The sequence below is a fragment of the Furipterus horrens genome, unplaced genomic scaffold (assembly GCF_987537825.1).
Source record: "Furipterus horrens unplaced genomic scaffold, mFurHor1.1.pri manual_scaffold_36, whole genome shotgun sequence".
NCBI lineage: Eukaryota > Metazoa > Chordata > Mammalia > Chiroptera > Furipteridae > Furipterus > Furipterus horrens.
In genome coordinates this window covers 346,442-362,133 of record NW_028327206.1, presented here as the reverse complement: position 1 = coordinate 362,133, position 15,692 = coordinate 346,442, and the positions used below count along the sequence as shown (strand labels likewise).

The 15,692-nt window shown below is 38.7% G+C and overlaps 1 pseudogene; it reads left to right on the top strand.

Annotated features, from left to right (window-relative positions):
- The first annotated feature begins 2,064 nt into the window (after nt 1-2,064).
- The window catches only part of LOC149990034 (ribosome biogenesis protein NSA2 homolog pseudogene), a 40,000-nt pseudogene continuing 26,372 nt past the window's right edge, over nt 2,065-15,692 (top strand).

Sequence of the window (15,692 nt, the reverse complement as noted above, 5' to 3'; positions counted from 1 at the left end):
AGCGTTGTTACCACTTGGACCCCTCCCCCACACGGCGCCACAATGTGGTGAAACAAGTCGCCCTGTACTAACGATTCCCTAAGGCTTCGCCCCTTATCACGTAACAGGAGCGACAGTTCTACCTGGGACATGAAGGCAAACAAACACAGGAGCCTGTCAGAATGAGGAGACAGAGAAGTATGGCCCAAAAGGGGGAATGCATCAAGGTTCCAGGGGCAGAACTAAGCAACGAGGAAATAGCCAACCTCACAGATGAGACAGACAACCTAACAGATGCAGAATTCAAAACACTAGTGATGAAGATGCTCACAGGCTTGACAGATATGCTTGAGTATGGGAAAAACATAAGAGAAGTGAAGGCTATGCTAAGTGAAATGGAGGAAAATCTACACAAAACCAATGGTGAAGGGAAGGAAACTGGGGTTCAAATCAATAATTTGGAACATAAGGAAGAAAATAAAACAGTCAACCAGTGCAAAATGAGAAAGCAAGAACTGAAAAAAAGTGAGGAAAACTTCCCAAATTTTGGGAAGGAGATGGACATACAGGTCTATGAAGCACGGAAGGTCCCAGGCGAGCTGGACCCAGAGGGAACCACAATAGGAAGCATCATGATTGCAAGTCCAAAGGGGAAAGATAAGGAGAGAGTCCTAAGGGCAGCAAGAGAGAGGCAGAGAGTTGCCTACAGGGGGGTGCCTATAGGACTATCAGCTGATTTCTCAGAGGACACTTTGCAGGCAGGAAGGGACTGGCAAGAAGTATTCAATGTGATGAAAAGCAACCTACAACCAGGACTACTCTATCCAGCGAGGCTATCATTTGAAGTGGAAGGGCAGATGAAGCGCTTCCCAGACAAGGTAAAGCTAAAGGAGTTCATCGTCACCAAGCCATTATTATATGAAATGTCTGAGGGACTCACTTAACGAAATAGAAGATCAAAACTATGAACACTGAAGTGACAACACACTCACAACTATCAACAACTGAATCTAAAAAATAAAAACAAAACTCAACTAAGCAAACCAGAATAGGAACAGAATCATAGGTATGGGGATCATTTGGAGGGTTATCAGCTGGGAGGGGGAGTGGGAGAAATGACGATATTGTGCAGGAATTAAGAAGTACAATCGGTTGGTACAAAATAGACAGGGGGAAGTTAAGAATAATATAGGAAAGGTTGAAGCCAAAGAACTTATATGCACAACCCATGGACATGAACTAAGGGTGGTGGGACTGCTGGAGGGAAGGGGGGTACTGGGTAGAGGGGAGCAATTGGGAAAAAATGGAAATACTGTAACAACATAATCAATAAAATATACTTTTTTTAAAAGACAGTATAGGAAAGGAACTAGCCAAAAAACATATGTACAACCCATGGACGTGAACTAAGTGGGAATTCTGGAGGGAACTGAGAGTACCAGGTGGAGGGGAGCAAAATATTGGGACAACTGTAGTAGTGAAATAAATAAAATATATATATATTTTTTAAATGTCCTTGGTGTACATTTTAGGCATGGTGGCTAAATGTCCATCTCACTTGTTTTAGGCCATTTGCTCTTTGTTATGAGGGATAACATAACTCCCATCAATTGCACATGTGCTTTTCTGGGTTTTCTATGAGTTGGATGACTTTGACTTGACCCAGTTCTACTCACCAAGCTCTTATGACAAGTATCAGTCATTTATAGAATTCACTTACAATTCAATTACAAATTTTATAGGTATCATCAACAAAGAATTTAGACTTTCTATTTAAGATTATATTGTATATAATACACCTAGAAGTTCTTCTGAATCCATATCATATTCAAGGCAGAATTTAGAAATGTGTTTTGGGCCTCTTGCCCCTCCCTCAGCTATCTTTTCTCAGGACATACCCATGTTTGCAGCTGCTGTGGCCTTATTGTTGCCTCATGACCTCTCCAGAGCCCAGTTCCAGCCTCATCACCAAGTTATTGGATAAAATTAGACACTTGACTAGAGGAATTTAATCCATTGGCTGAACAATAACTATGATTCCCTCTCCAGAGAATTTGAATCAAGAAGCAAAATGCCTATTGGAAAATGGTACAGAGATCTAGCACTGAAAGCTCATGTAGAGGTAAAGCCAGATTTAGGGCAATGTCACACACTGACATTATGAAAGTTTGCAAAATATGAGTGAGCAGAGGAGGGTAACCTACCAAAAGTAAAACAAAACAGAGATAAGAGACCAAACAGAAGGAGAAAAAGAAATAAGAGAGAAGGTAGAATTGATCTAATCCTGACATTGCAATTCTTTTTAGTTTGCAAAATGTTTGGCTATATGTTATTTTCAGATTTCTAGATCACAGATGACTTTAGGATTATTTATCAAGGTCTTATATGCAATGCGTGTACTAATCAAACATAACTCTCAGGAATTAATTGTAACTTAATTTTTTTCTCCTGCTTCCCCCCTACATTTTATTTGGGGTGGGAGAGTTCCTTACTATCTCAGTTTGAAATATCTTTCCTGCTCCTTTTTATATAATATAACATCTTATAGTCAACTCAAATAGTAAACAAAAGTCTCAAATATTGCTATTTAGAAAGTCCTGTTCCAAGTGAGGGACAAAGCTTCCAACTCACTCAAAGTTTTATAGCTGCCTCCTGTGTGATGAGGAAATGGTTCTTCTCCGTGGGCCTCCCATGTTTCTGCATATCTTGCTAGAGGGGCACTGACTTTCCTTTGTTCTGTACTATCTTTTCAAGAATCTTTGTCTAGTGAACAGACTTCAAAGACTGAGATAGTGTCTCCCTGAAGAAGAGCAGACTGATGGCTATCCAGTATAATAAAGATAATGTCTACCTCTGGAGAAAAGGGCAGGCATGTTTGCTGCCTATGAGAAAATATTCAGGCTCCTTCAATTTAGAGTTTTTCTTCTATAATCTACTACATGTTCAGGTGAAATCGGCCCTCTTTGCATCACCCTGTGGAAACTAAGGCTCAGCGAACTATCATAAAAGTACCATTACTGTAAAGAGTAAGTTGTGTGTCACCTTTGGTGCTATGGATATTGTTTAGATTACCACGAGAAAAACAGAAAGAAGGAAAGTTGAGAGGCTCATGAACATTCAAAGAAGGCAAAAAAGATGATCGGTTTGAAGGCTAAGCTCTACCATAAACAACACCATGCTGAGAAAATGCAAATGAAAAAGACCAAGATGCATGAAAATCAAAAGAACAATGAAAAGACTCCACAGGGAGCAGTACCTGCATATCTATTGGACAGAGAGGGCCAGTCCTGAGCTGAAGTACTTTCCAATATGATTAAACACAAACAAAAAGAGAAAGCATGAAAATGGCAAGTCCCTCTGCCCAAAGTTCATGCCCAGGGAGAAATAGAGGTACTAAAAGTTATTCAAACAGGGAAGAGAAGGAAGAGAAGTATGGAAGAGATGGTTACTAAAGTCTGTTCTACTGGAAACCCACCTAAATAAGATTCATTAGAAGACTGGGCTTACATTTCAAGAAGGCCCATGTCACACATCCTGAACTAAAAGCCACCTTTTCCTGCCAAGACTTGGTGTAAAGGAGAGCCCCCAACCCCCACTTTATACAACTTCATGGGTTATTACCAAAGGTACTAACAAGTTGGGCCTTGTGACACAAGGAGGCAAGGTTATTTGGGGAAAATGTGCCCAGCTTACTAATTCTGAAAATGGTAGATGCATAAATGCAGTCTTACTGGTTAGACAGCAGTTTCATACAAGTAACTCCTTATAATTATTGAAGACTACACATCGATCAGGAAAACTCCTTTACTGTGATGTTTCTGAGTGCTATCAAGCAGCTTACGTATCTGCAGTTATCAAGAGAACTATTTATTGTATTGTAGAGAGCATTAAAATGGCCCGGTTTTACCAAAAAAAAAAAAAAAAAAGCTGGACAGTTAGACAGCTCTTCCTGCAGTTTCTCTGATTCAGATAAATGCATCTCTCAACAGGATTACACCACTACTTTTTTTTCTCAGCTCCAAAGTATCCTGTTGTCCACCTTTAGCCTCTACCCACTGCAATCCTATCTCCCATTGTGATGGTCCTGCTGAACAGAACCTAATCCAACATCACACTGCCTCTCGTCTGTGTAGGGTTCACCCTTGACCCTCAGAAGACATGTGTGCACCTTTGCCCTGGCAAATTTGTAGAGTGCAGACTAACACCAGAACAACTAACTGCCTCTCATTCTGCTCTGGCACTAGTCAGTCCAGACACCAATGGTCAGTGTCCTGCTCTATCAGTTAATCCTGTTGAAACTGCCTGTCCTAGGCTTGAAGGGAGAAGCAGAAACCACCTACTTCTATCCTTAGTGGGGCAAGAGGAACAAAGCACATAGCACAGCTCTAAGGAACACTTTTCACAAATTCTGGCTCCTGAATTTTCAGCACCTTAAACTTTATATCCTGTAGTGTTTGGAATTTTTATTTTAATTTACTGTTATATTTGCAATGTCTCATCTTTTCACTTGAGTCAGTTTTAGTGGGTTTCTGATAACCAAATGATCCTTAAAAAACAGATCAACTGTGATAATTTAATTTTTTTGTTTTTGTCCTCACAAACAGTAGGATTTATTTTGCGATGACAGCCCATGGACTTTCATGTGATTTTGATTCATTTTATAAAATGTGTGTTGATAAAAAGTTGTATCTAAATAATAAAATGTAAAAATTGTATGCCAAAATATTAGATACCTGGATGAAAGGAATACTGTAAATTCCTAGAAAGAAAAAAACTACTGAAATGGACTAAAGAAGTAAAAGAAAATTTGAATTGACCTTTAATAGGTAAAGAGATTAAATTAATAATCAAAAAATTCACCGGAAATAAAAGTCCAGGACCAGTTGGATTTACTAGTGAATTTTAACAAACTTTTAAAAAGTAAGTAACACCTTTTTTTTTTTTTACAAATTCTTCCCAAAAATAGAAGGGGGAACACAAGAAAAAAATATATAGTCCAATATCCCCTATGAATATAGACGCAAAAACCCATATCATATCACTAGCAAAATGAATCCAGCAACATATGAAAAGAATGATGCACCATAACTGTATGAAGTATGCCTTTTTATCCTGATTCTTTGACATCTGAGGATTTGCTGACTCTGGAAAGGCTGTCCTTCCCAGAGCTAGCCAAATCCTAGAGATAGTAAACAACACATCTGTTAGTGCTCCTTTGACATACAAACCAAGGAACCCAGGCTACATGTCTACCACCTCCTTTATCCAGCTCTCACAGGGCTCTGTACTCTGGGCCACTATTCACCTACCCCAAATACTCAGCCTGGTACTAACAATAGACTCTACACCCCAGGCCCACTAAATTATTCAAATTAGCCAGCCCTAAACCTGCTTGCCCTGCCTTTTCCATTCCTTCCCATGGAAACCTCAATATAGAGTCTTGCCCACATTTTCCCCTTTTTCTATCTCCTGACTCACCGTGGTGCTTCCCCCATGTGCCATCCCTCCCCCCATGGCATAGCACGCTGCTTCTAACTGGGAAAACTACCTTTTCAATGGCAATTGTCTCCTGGTCTATTGGTCTTATCACCCTGAATAATAAAACCTATGTTTTAAAACAGTGACAAGTATTGGTACTTACAAAATAGTCATGGGGTGATAAAGTACAGCATAAGGAATATACTCAATAATTTTGTAATAACTATGTATGGTGCCAGGTAGGTACTGAAAATATCAAGGGGAACACTTTGTAAAGTATATGATTATCTAACCACTATTTTATACACCTGAAACTAACATAAAATAATATTCAACATAAACTGTAATTTTAAAATAAAATTTAAAATATTTTAAATAATAATAAAAATAATGACAAGTAGAACTTACCCAGGAATGTAAGATTGGGACAACATTCAAAAACCAATCAATGTATAATAATATACAATGTTAGTAGAATAAAGAACAAAAATTACATTATTGTATCAATAGTCATAGAAAATGCACTTGATGAACTCCAACACTCTTTCATCATAAAAAACACTCAGCCAACTTGTAAGAGAAGAGAGTTTTCTCAACCTGATCAAAGGCATGTACAAAAATCCCACAGCTAACACTGTATTTAAGGGTGAAAGATTGAAAATTCTCTCCCTAAGATCAAAGACAAGAATGTTCCATCTTAACACTTCTATTTGCCATTACACCAGAGGTTCTAGACACAGCGATTAGGCAAGATTAAGAAATAAAAATCTAAGGCAGACTTAGAAGCCTAAGGTTAAAGATGGAGAGGCCACAAAATGGAAGGACTCTGGGTCCCTAAATCATTGCTTGAAAGAGGCAATCCATGAGAGCTTCCACCCAGAAACACCCCCGTTAGGGAGTTTAGCAAGGAGGAAATAATCTTTTATAATTTTAAGCCTTTGAAATTGGGGGATATGTATATTTTACAGCAGTTAGTGATAAAGATACAAATGCAATTGAGAATGAAGTATAGATTATACTCCACAACTAAGAAGGAATACAACTACCTCAAAACTAGAGACAATCAGAAGTTCCAGAAAATTGAGCTGTATGGAAGACCAACAAACAAAGATATAAAGAGAAATAGTCATCCAGGCAGGTAAGAGGGATCGAGCCAGGGCAGAGAGGATGCGGTGTGGTAGTGGCAGCAGCACAGCAGCGGCAGGCTAGTGGAAAGTGCAGTCACACATTTTAAAAAGTGGGAAGAGACACCTGGGGAGCACTCCCAGTGCCAGACCAGACCCCACAGCTCACAGTTCAGCTCTGGAGAAAAAAAAACCTCATTGCTTCTGACTGTGAAAACCAGTGGGGGTTGGAGTGGAGGAAGAAAATGCTGGTCTCTCAGCAGAGTCCACTTGTTTAAAGGGCCCCCATGTCCTAGAACATCTGCAGACCCACCCACCCTGGGAACAAAAGCCAGGGCAACAACTAGAGGGGCACCAGTCCCATACAAAAGTGGGAGAAGCTCCTGGAATAGGGGCAAGTGCTGAGCAAGTGGCATTGTTTCCTCAGACCACTCCCACACACAGTGCCACAACATGGTGAAATGGGTCACCCAGTACTGACGAATACCTAAGGCTCTTCCCCCCTTAACTGTATCAGGTGCACACAGCTCTATCTAAAACACAGAGGCAAACAAACACAGTAGCCTGTCAAGATGAGGAGACAGAGAAGTATGGCCCAAAAGGGGGAACAGATCAAGATTCCAGTGGGAGAACTAAGCAACAAGAAGATAGCCAACCTAACAGATGTAGAGTTCAAAACACTGCTGATAAAGATGCTCACAGGCTTGACAGATATGCTTAAGTATGGCAGATGCATAAAGGAAGAAGTGAAGGCTATGCTAAATGAAATGAAGGAAAATCCACACAAAACCAATGGTGAAGGGAAGAAAACCAAGGTTCAAATCAATGATTTGGAACATAAGGAAGAAAAAACGAGTCAAACAGTACAGAGTGAGGAAACAAAAATTGAAAAAAATGAGAGGCTTAGGAACCTCTGGGACAACTTTAAACATACCAATATCCGAATCATAGGGGTGCCAGAAGGAGAAGAGGAAGAGCAAGAAATTGAAAGCTTAAGTGAAAAAATAATGAAGGAAAGCTTCCTAAATTTGGTAAAGGAAATAGACATACAAGTCCCAGAAGCACAGAGTCCCAAACAAGCTAGACCCAAAGAGGACCACACCAAGACACATCATAATTAAAATGCCAAAGGTTAAGATAAAGAGAGAAACTTAAAAGCAGCAAGAAAAAAGCAGAGAGTTACCTACAAAGGGGTGCCTATAAGACTGTCAGCTAATTTCTCAAAAGAAACTTTGCAGGCAAGAAGGGACTGGCAAGAAGTATTCAAAGTGGTGAAAAGCAGGGGCCTACAACCAAGATTACCCTATCCATCAAAACTATCATTTAGAATGGAAGGGCAGGTGAAGTGCTTCCTAGGCAAGGTAAAGCTAAAGGAGTTCATCATCACCAAGTTATTATTATATGAAATGTCAAAGGAACTTACTTAAGAAAAAGAAGATCAAAATTATGAACATTAAAATGACAACATAGTCACAATTATCAATAACTGAATCTAAAAAATAAAAATGAAATCCAACTAAGCAAACCAGACTAGGAACAGATTCATAGGTATGGGGATCATTTAGAGGGTTATCAGCTGGGAGGGGGAAGAGGAAGAAATGGGGCAATGGTACAGGGATTAAGAAGCATAATTGGTTAATACAAAATAGACAGGAGGGAGTTAACCCTTTCAGTGCCAACATCGCTGTGAACAGTGCTAACAAATTTTCCCAAAAGTGCCAGCGTTGCTTCCAGCGACTCTTTTTTCAGTGCCTATAAATGTAAATAACAATGGAATAATTCATATTTTATGTTTTGTTCTCTTTTTTTTGTACCTCAGGTTATATATTGATATAACTTTTTCTCATGTTGATCCAAATTTCAAATTACACATGGCACTCAAAGTGGTAAGAATAATATAGGAAAGGGTGAAGCCAAAGAACTCATATGCACAACACATGGACATGAACTACGGGGGTGGGGTTGCTAGAGGGAAGAGGGGTACTGGGCAGAGGGGAGCAAAGGGAAAAAAATTGGGACTACTCTAACAATATAGTCAATAAAATATATTTAAAAAATAAAAAGAAATTAATGAGGCAATTAATATATGTAAAGTGATTAGCTTTACAGTGTCTAACAGGTACTGTGTTCAATAAATATGTTCAAATAATCTCTATGATTAATATAAATTAATGATGTGATTTTTTTTTTGCCAAAAAAGAAAAATGAATAGATTATAAAATTAATTTTGGCTATTTAACTGTCTAGCCATTAAGGAGAAATAAAATTAGACCCTTATGTCATACACAGTAGTGAATTGCAGGTGGATTAAAGAGTTGGTTTTAAAGCAACAAATCTTGTAAGAAGTGTTGGTGAGTATATACGCAAATTTACTTTTTAATCAAGACTTGAAACTCTGAAGATATTTTAAATGTAGCCAATTACAAGTAAATATGAGAAAATTTAAAACTTTAATGTTATAAAGATTAGAGACTGGGTCATTAAATATTCTGCAACTTCCTCCTCTCCATCTCTCAGGTCACTCACTCTGAGGGCCTTCGCTGCCACGCTGTGAGAGACCCACATGGAGAGGAACTGCAGACTTCCACCCAGCCAGTTCATACATATGTATGTGAGCAGGTGACAGACGCTCTTCTAAGAGCTTTACCTACTTCAGTTCATCTAATTCTCATACCTCTTTGAGATAAGTTTGATGATCTTCTTTTTATAGATAAAAAACTGAGTCACAGAAAGCTTATAAAACTCCCCCAACATCACACAGCTGATATTGCCTCTTATATTCATGCTCTAAATTATACACATGACTAGGTTATTAATATGATTTGGAGGTGAAAGCAGAGAGCTGGAGGGTGGAAGGAGGAAGAAGTTAAATGAATTTAGAAAAAAATGGCTGAATGAAGAAAATATTATAATATCATCAAATTTACACATTTGTAATATTAGTGTATGTATATAAAGCCATTTTTACTAGTAAAAATAAATAAATACTAAAGAATATACCAGAAAAATTTTAAACTGTTTAATCCCACACAAAGAGAAAATTGTCATAATTATAATGAATTCGCCACGGTTCCTATTTTTATTGACATTTCACTCATTTAACAAATATTTAAGGAGCACCTACTGTATGCCAGGCAGTATACTACATGCTGTGAATAAGATATGGCCTCTGTCTACCCAAGGCATTGACAGTAGTGGGAAATGGAGACTAGCAAATGTGCTATACAATGAAGTAATGTGACTCTCCACACATCTGTAATCCCAACAAGACAGACATAATTTGTTTTCAAGTAGCACTAAAAAAATTAATTAAGTGCACATTGATATCTGCAAATCCAGTGTGATAATCAATCAGCTATGCTAACCTTCCTCACCTCCTCCTAGCAAACCTTCCCATGCAGCTAGGCTAAAATAATATAGGTGCAGCTAGCATTACCCCCATGGGCTCAAGCGAACATAAAATCTAAACCAAAAAGGAATGGAACAAGAAGCAAATATTTGATTTGTCAGCTTTTTTGAGATTTCTGAATTTTAGTACATGACCAATGCTTTGACCATAGCAAAAATAAGACGTCATATGTATCCTTTGATCCAAGATTTAAGTTAAGTGGTTTGAATTTATACACAGAAACTAATTCCATAAATGCACAAGTATATGCTGATTCCATTTGGATGGACACTTTCTGCAGTATCATTTCTCAGGATTCACACAGAGAGTGGTTGGAGTCTTTTTCCAGAACCACTCTTCAAATTACTTTATACATCGAAGTCTATTATACTAATAAAGCATTTGCTGAATGAGTATTTTAGAACATCAAATCTGATTTGGCAAAAAAATCCTCCCAATTAAAATCCTCGTGTAGAAACCAAAATATCCCAAGTAAGGGAACATTTGATTATTAGAGACTCACTGGAACAAAGTGTGCTGGTATTTATTCCTATTTCATAAACTACCTTAAAAACAGACATGGAATATGTTTTTTCCTATGAAAGTACATTAAGGCAAAAGAAGGGCATTAAGCACCTCACTGCAAAACAGGCAGGCGAGAAACAAGAGACTAAGGCCCACTGGGCAGGGCATTGTCTCTCTTCAATTTTATAATTCTGGGAATCTTGCAAAAAGAGCCTACAAAAAGGTGTAGAACTTTCCTCTGAAGCACCACCTAGTGCACTGACATGTAGTATTCAACCTTTTTTGAATGAATGAATGAATGAATGAATGGTTCTCCAACTGATTTTTCTACAACTCACCCTTTCTCCTTACAATCCAGTCACACTGGTTTCTTTTGGCCTTTCATGTTCCTCCCTCAGGGCCTTTGCACTTCCAGACTCTGCACCAAAAATCTGTTCCCAATTTGCCCACAGGTCTCCACTCACTATTTCGCATTTTAAAATTTCCTTCCCTGGCTCCCTTATCCAAAGAAACCCCACCTTCCAGACTCACATTCTTTAGTTTTTTCTTGTTCCATTTCCTTTAGCATACATCACTCCCTGGTATTCTCTTTTTCATTTATTTTTTACTTGTATATTGACTGTCTCCTTCCCTGTAGATGGTGAGCTCCATGAGAACAGAACCTTGCCTTGTTCAGTCACTGCTATTAGTGCCTAGCACTTTGCCCGGCACACAACAGGCACTCAATCAATATTTGTTGAATGAATGAATGAATGAATGAATGAGAGAGAGAGAGAGAGAACACTAACATAGAAAGACTGAAAATGCCTGTTGAAGCTCAAGTTAGACACTTCCATGGAATTTTCTTTGAAAATTCACTGAAATACTGGAATAGACTCAGTATTCTATTCTTTTAAAGATTATTAAGTGACTAAATCATGCTGGATTTTTCTACTGGAATATCACAAGGCCAACAGCAGTTTTTGCCTCAGTGCATTCTCTTTTATTTCCTGCCCAATCTGGGTCAAGGTTGAAAAACCAGAAGAAAAGATGAGAGAGACCACTCATTAAATCAACAGTTCCAGTTTTATTTCCCTGTTGTCTAGTCCATTCATGCCGCAGACCAGCCTCTTAGACACCCCACTACTCCACTTTCTTCTTCTCAAGTTGTAGCATTGATACGGCTATTAAGAGTGTTAATGACATCATGTTTCTATAATGCTGACAGGTACCATATAATTTTTTAAAACATAATGAAAATATTGTTTTCTTTTCTTCTTGTTTGTTTTTTTTTTCTTCTTTGTTATTGTTTCTAATACAGGGTCCAGGGTTTCATCTCCTCCCTCCCACAAATGACAGAAAATCACCACCATTATATAATTGCAATGTCAATGGGTCTTGGAGGTAAGTGCCTGTTTTGTAAACCACAGCTCTCCCTGTCTCCTGACACTGAACTAAGGGATATGTTGGTAAGCACGATAATGATAATGGCTCCAAGAGCCTATTCTGTTAGGTGTCATTACTGCAGGAATCAGCAGGCACCCAGGCCACACCTTAGTCACAGAGGCTGATTGCATTCTAACCGTTAACACTGCAGTTATACAAACACTCCTGATGACTTGGTTATTCTCATTATTTTTATCATATGGGGACTCATTCAAGTGTTTTGTTAAAATATTGTAAGTATATCTGCTGATGCATACCTCCACAGATTTTACTCTGCTTTCTGTCGCCTCCACGTTGTTTGGCTTATTTACCAGAACAAGGAAGGGTATGTGCCAAAGGGTTTTCAGTTTGCTAAAAATTCTGATAACTTCTGTGCACTCCTCACAGTAGCTATTCAGACAAGGCATCCACTTCCCACAAGTGGGACGGTCAGTGAAAATGAAAACTTTGCTACCAGTCAGTTGTGGGAAAGCTAATACAGTGAGTGCCGGAGCCTGAGGTTTTTCAGACAGTTTATAGAGTAGCAGCAGCACACTGATCACCATCTGTCAGAAGTCAGGGGTGGAGTCATGTAACCACTGGAGTATCCTAGAAACTGATGTCCAGGATGCTGAACACCTACTCTGGGATCTTCACATCTCAAACATGCCAAGTACCTTCCTAATTCAGGTCCTTCCAAAATGCTTATTTTCTGTCTGCCTGGAACTTGATCTTCTCAAATCCATGAAAACTTAATTTCTGAGCATCTAGGAAGTCTTGGCTGCAGGCAACAGAATGCCCGAGTAAAAGTGTCCTTAACAATGAGAACTGACTTTCCTTACCTAACAATATTCCATAGGCATGTAGTTCTGGATGGACTCAGAGGTTCCAAGTTATGTTAGAGCCAGGGGTGAGCTTCTGCCATTTTCTTCACTTTTCCCTCGTTGTTACAGGTGGCTACCACAGCTCCAAGCATCATGTTCTCACACAACAATATCTAAAGTAGGAAAAAAGGGAAGGGTTTTCTCTCACGTGTTTCTCTCTTTATCAGGCAAGAAAATCTTTCCCCAAAGTGTCTCTGTCCCTGCAAACTTCCACTCAGACAGCATTGAACAGGATGTAATCATATGCCCACACCCTATATGCCAGGGAAGTGGGGGTCTGGCAGTTTTAGTCTCCAAAGTAGGCCAATGTTTTTAGCAAAGGAGAAGGGCTGTTGAGCAGGCAATCAACAATGCCCACCACAGCAGGTTCTTCCATTTATATGTCCTTATGATAATACCCTGTACCTCTCCTTCGTACTTCTTATAACAACTGCTATTATGTAATTAACCTCTTTGAAATGTAAACTTCATGAAGGCAAAGTCTATCTTACTTGTCCATCATTATACTTCTGCTTCTTAGCACAATGCCTGGCCCCAGGCCCAGCTACATAATTTGTAGGACCCATGCAAAATGGCAAGCAGGGCTCCTTGTTCAAAATGCAGGACAGAAGTACTATTAAAAGTATTAAATTATAAAGTGTTTTCTTTCCATGTTCTCCCTCTCTCAACTTGTCATGGTGTTTTTATTTGCTATTTATGATTGTTCAAAGAAAAATTCAAACTGGAATTTGTTAGGATAAATTTTTACCATTCATCTTTATATCATGCGTTGCCAGCTTTAAATGCAAATATAAATTCATCTGAGGCATATGTGGAATCATCAAAGCAACAATTGTATTTTGTAGCTCCCAAGTACAAATGTATATTCTTTCCAGAATAGTAGAAATGCTGCACACAACTAACTCAACTCTTAATTCACTCCTTTATATATGCCCATCCTACTAACACCATCTAACCTGAGTTTACTGAAGAGTAGGGAATGGCTGAAAGGAAAAAGGTCTATCTTTCTCTTTCTATATCATCATTTTCAGTGAAACAAAACTCATAAAGAATATGATAAGTTTCCTGGATCGTCTATGTGTCTTTGAAAGTTCTGGTTTGAATGTATGGCCTCTTGGAGCTGTGAGCACTGTGCATACTTTATCCTGGATGTAACATGCTTCCCTTGCACTTGCTTCAAGTCTCACTGAACTCCTATTCAATATGGGTCTCCTGGAATTCTGTACTCATGGGCATCATGTATGCTGTGTAGAAACAGGGAAGTAAGGAATGAGGGAGACACACATGTTGTGTGTGTATATTTTTTCTTCTCATGTGTGTGCTTTATTATCCCATCAGACTTCACTTACAAAACACATATTCAACCATAAAATTATTAAGAACTTCAGGATGACAATAGCGAAGCATTAAATTAAGTGCAAGTCCTCCTGAGCATGGGAGCCTCTATAACAAGACAGGTCACCTACCCATGATGCTGGGTCTGTCTAGCCCACCTAGGTGCTCAATAAATATTTAATGAATGAGTGAGTGACTGAGTGAGTGAATGCATCTCTTTGAATTGCTTTCTGATTACTTCCATATGAATGAGCTGCTCAGGTTCCTAAAGCATTTTCTTATTCATTAAATTACATTCAGGTGGGAGGCATACTAAGCTCTCAGTAGCTCAAGGACATAGAAATGACCTAAAAAGGGGGAAAAACTGGGCCATAGGGGCTCCAATATGAAGTCAACAGTACAAAGTAAGGGTCCCAAAAGATCACAGAAAACTTGGGTTGGGGCTTCTGGGCCTCAGTATCTGTGGGGGTCCAATCTCTGCACAAGATACCTGAAGTGGGGCCAACAAACTGAACAATTTGGTATCAACTGCATTGACCACCATGTGACTGATGCTCCCTGGATTTGTAAAGTAGTGGCCTGGCCTGAGCATTGTGGTTGCCTGTGATCAGACACACAGAGTTGATAAGGAACAAGAGGAATCTAATGAGCCTGGACAAGATATTAAGATCCTAGCAGAGTGTGCTAATTTTAAGGTGGTATCTCAGTCCATAAAGAAACAGTCTTAAACTAAAAATTAAGACCAAAATCAAGTAGAAAGGCCAACAGTAAATACACAGTTTGACTCAGTAGAGACACAGGTAGTGCCTGTTAAGTTACAAACAAATTAAAAAATAAACAAAAACAGTAAGTGTGGAAGTTATTACCATTTCATACAGGTATCTCTTACCTCCCCAACAAAAGTATAAACTTTTCAAGGACAGGGTCAGCTTTTTAGGCAGGGCCAGCTAAATTTTCATACTGGCTTCTCTATGTTTAATAGGCAAGCTACTATACATCACTGAGCCTTTCTCCTTATCTCTAAAATGAAAAAAGCAATGCTTATATCACAGGATTGATATGATGGCTACATGTAAACCACCAAGCACAGTACCTTCCATATAATAATTCTAAAAACAGATGGTGGCCAGTATTATTATTATTTTAGCTTTTATATTCTCCAAGACACTTGTGAGTTTGATCACTTTAAAGGCTTGTATTATGAAATGCTTAGAGAGAGTCTAAGCCAGAGTATGTATTTTAATATCAAAAAAGCTACTTCTCTGTTCAAAAACTTTCAGCTGTGCAAAATTCTTGCAAAATTAAATTCTTGCCTTGGCATTTAAACCAACTACACCACTGCCCAAACTTATTTTCCTATACATACTTCCTAACAGTCCCTATGCTGCAGTCAATCTTGACAACCCACCATTCTCCTAAATAATGCAATACTAATGGTTTTCTGGTTTTGGTCATGCCGCCTAGATATTTGACTTACCCTCATTCATCACTTTCCAAGGTCTATTGATTCTCTGCACCTGTCTGTAATATCTGCTTCTTCAGTGCCTCACTTTTGCCTTCCCTCATCTATCGAGA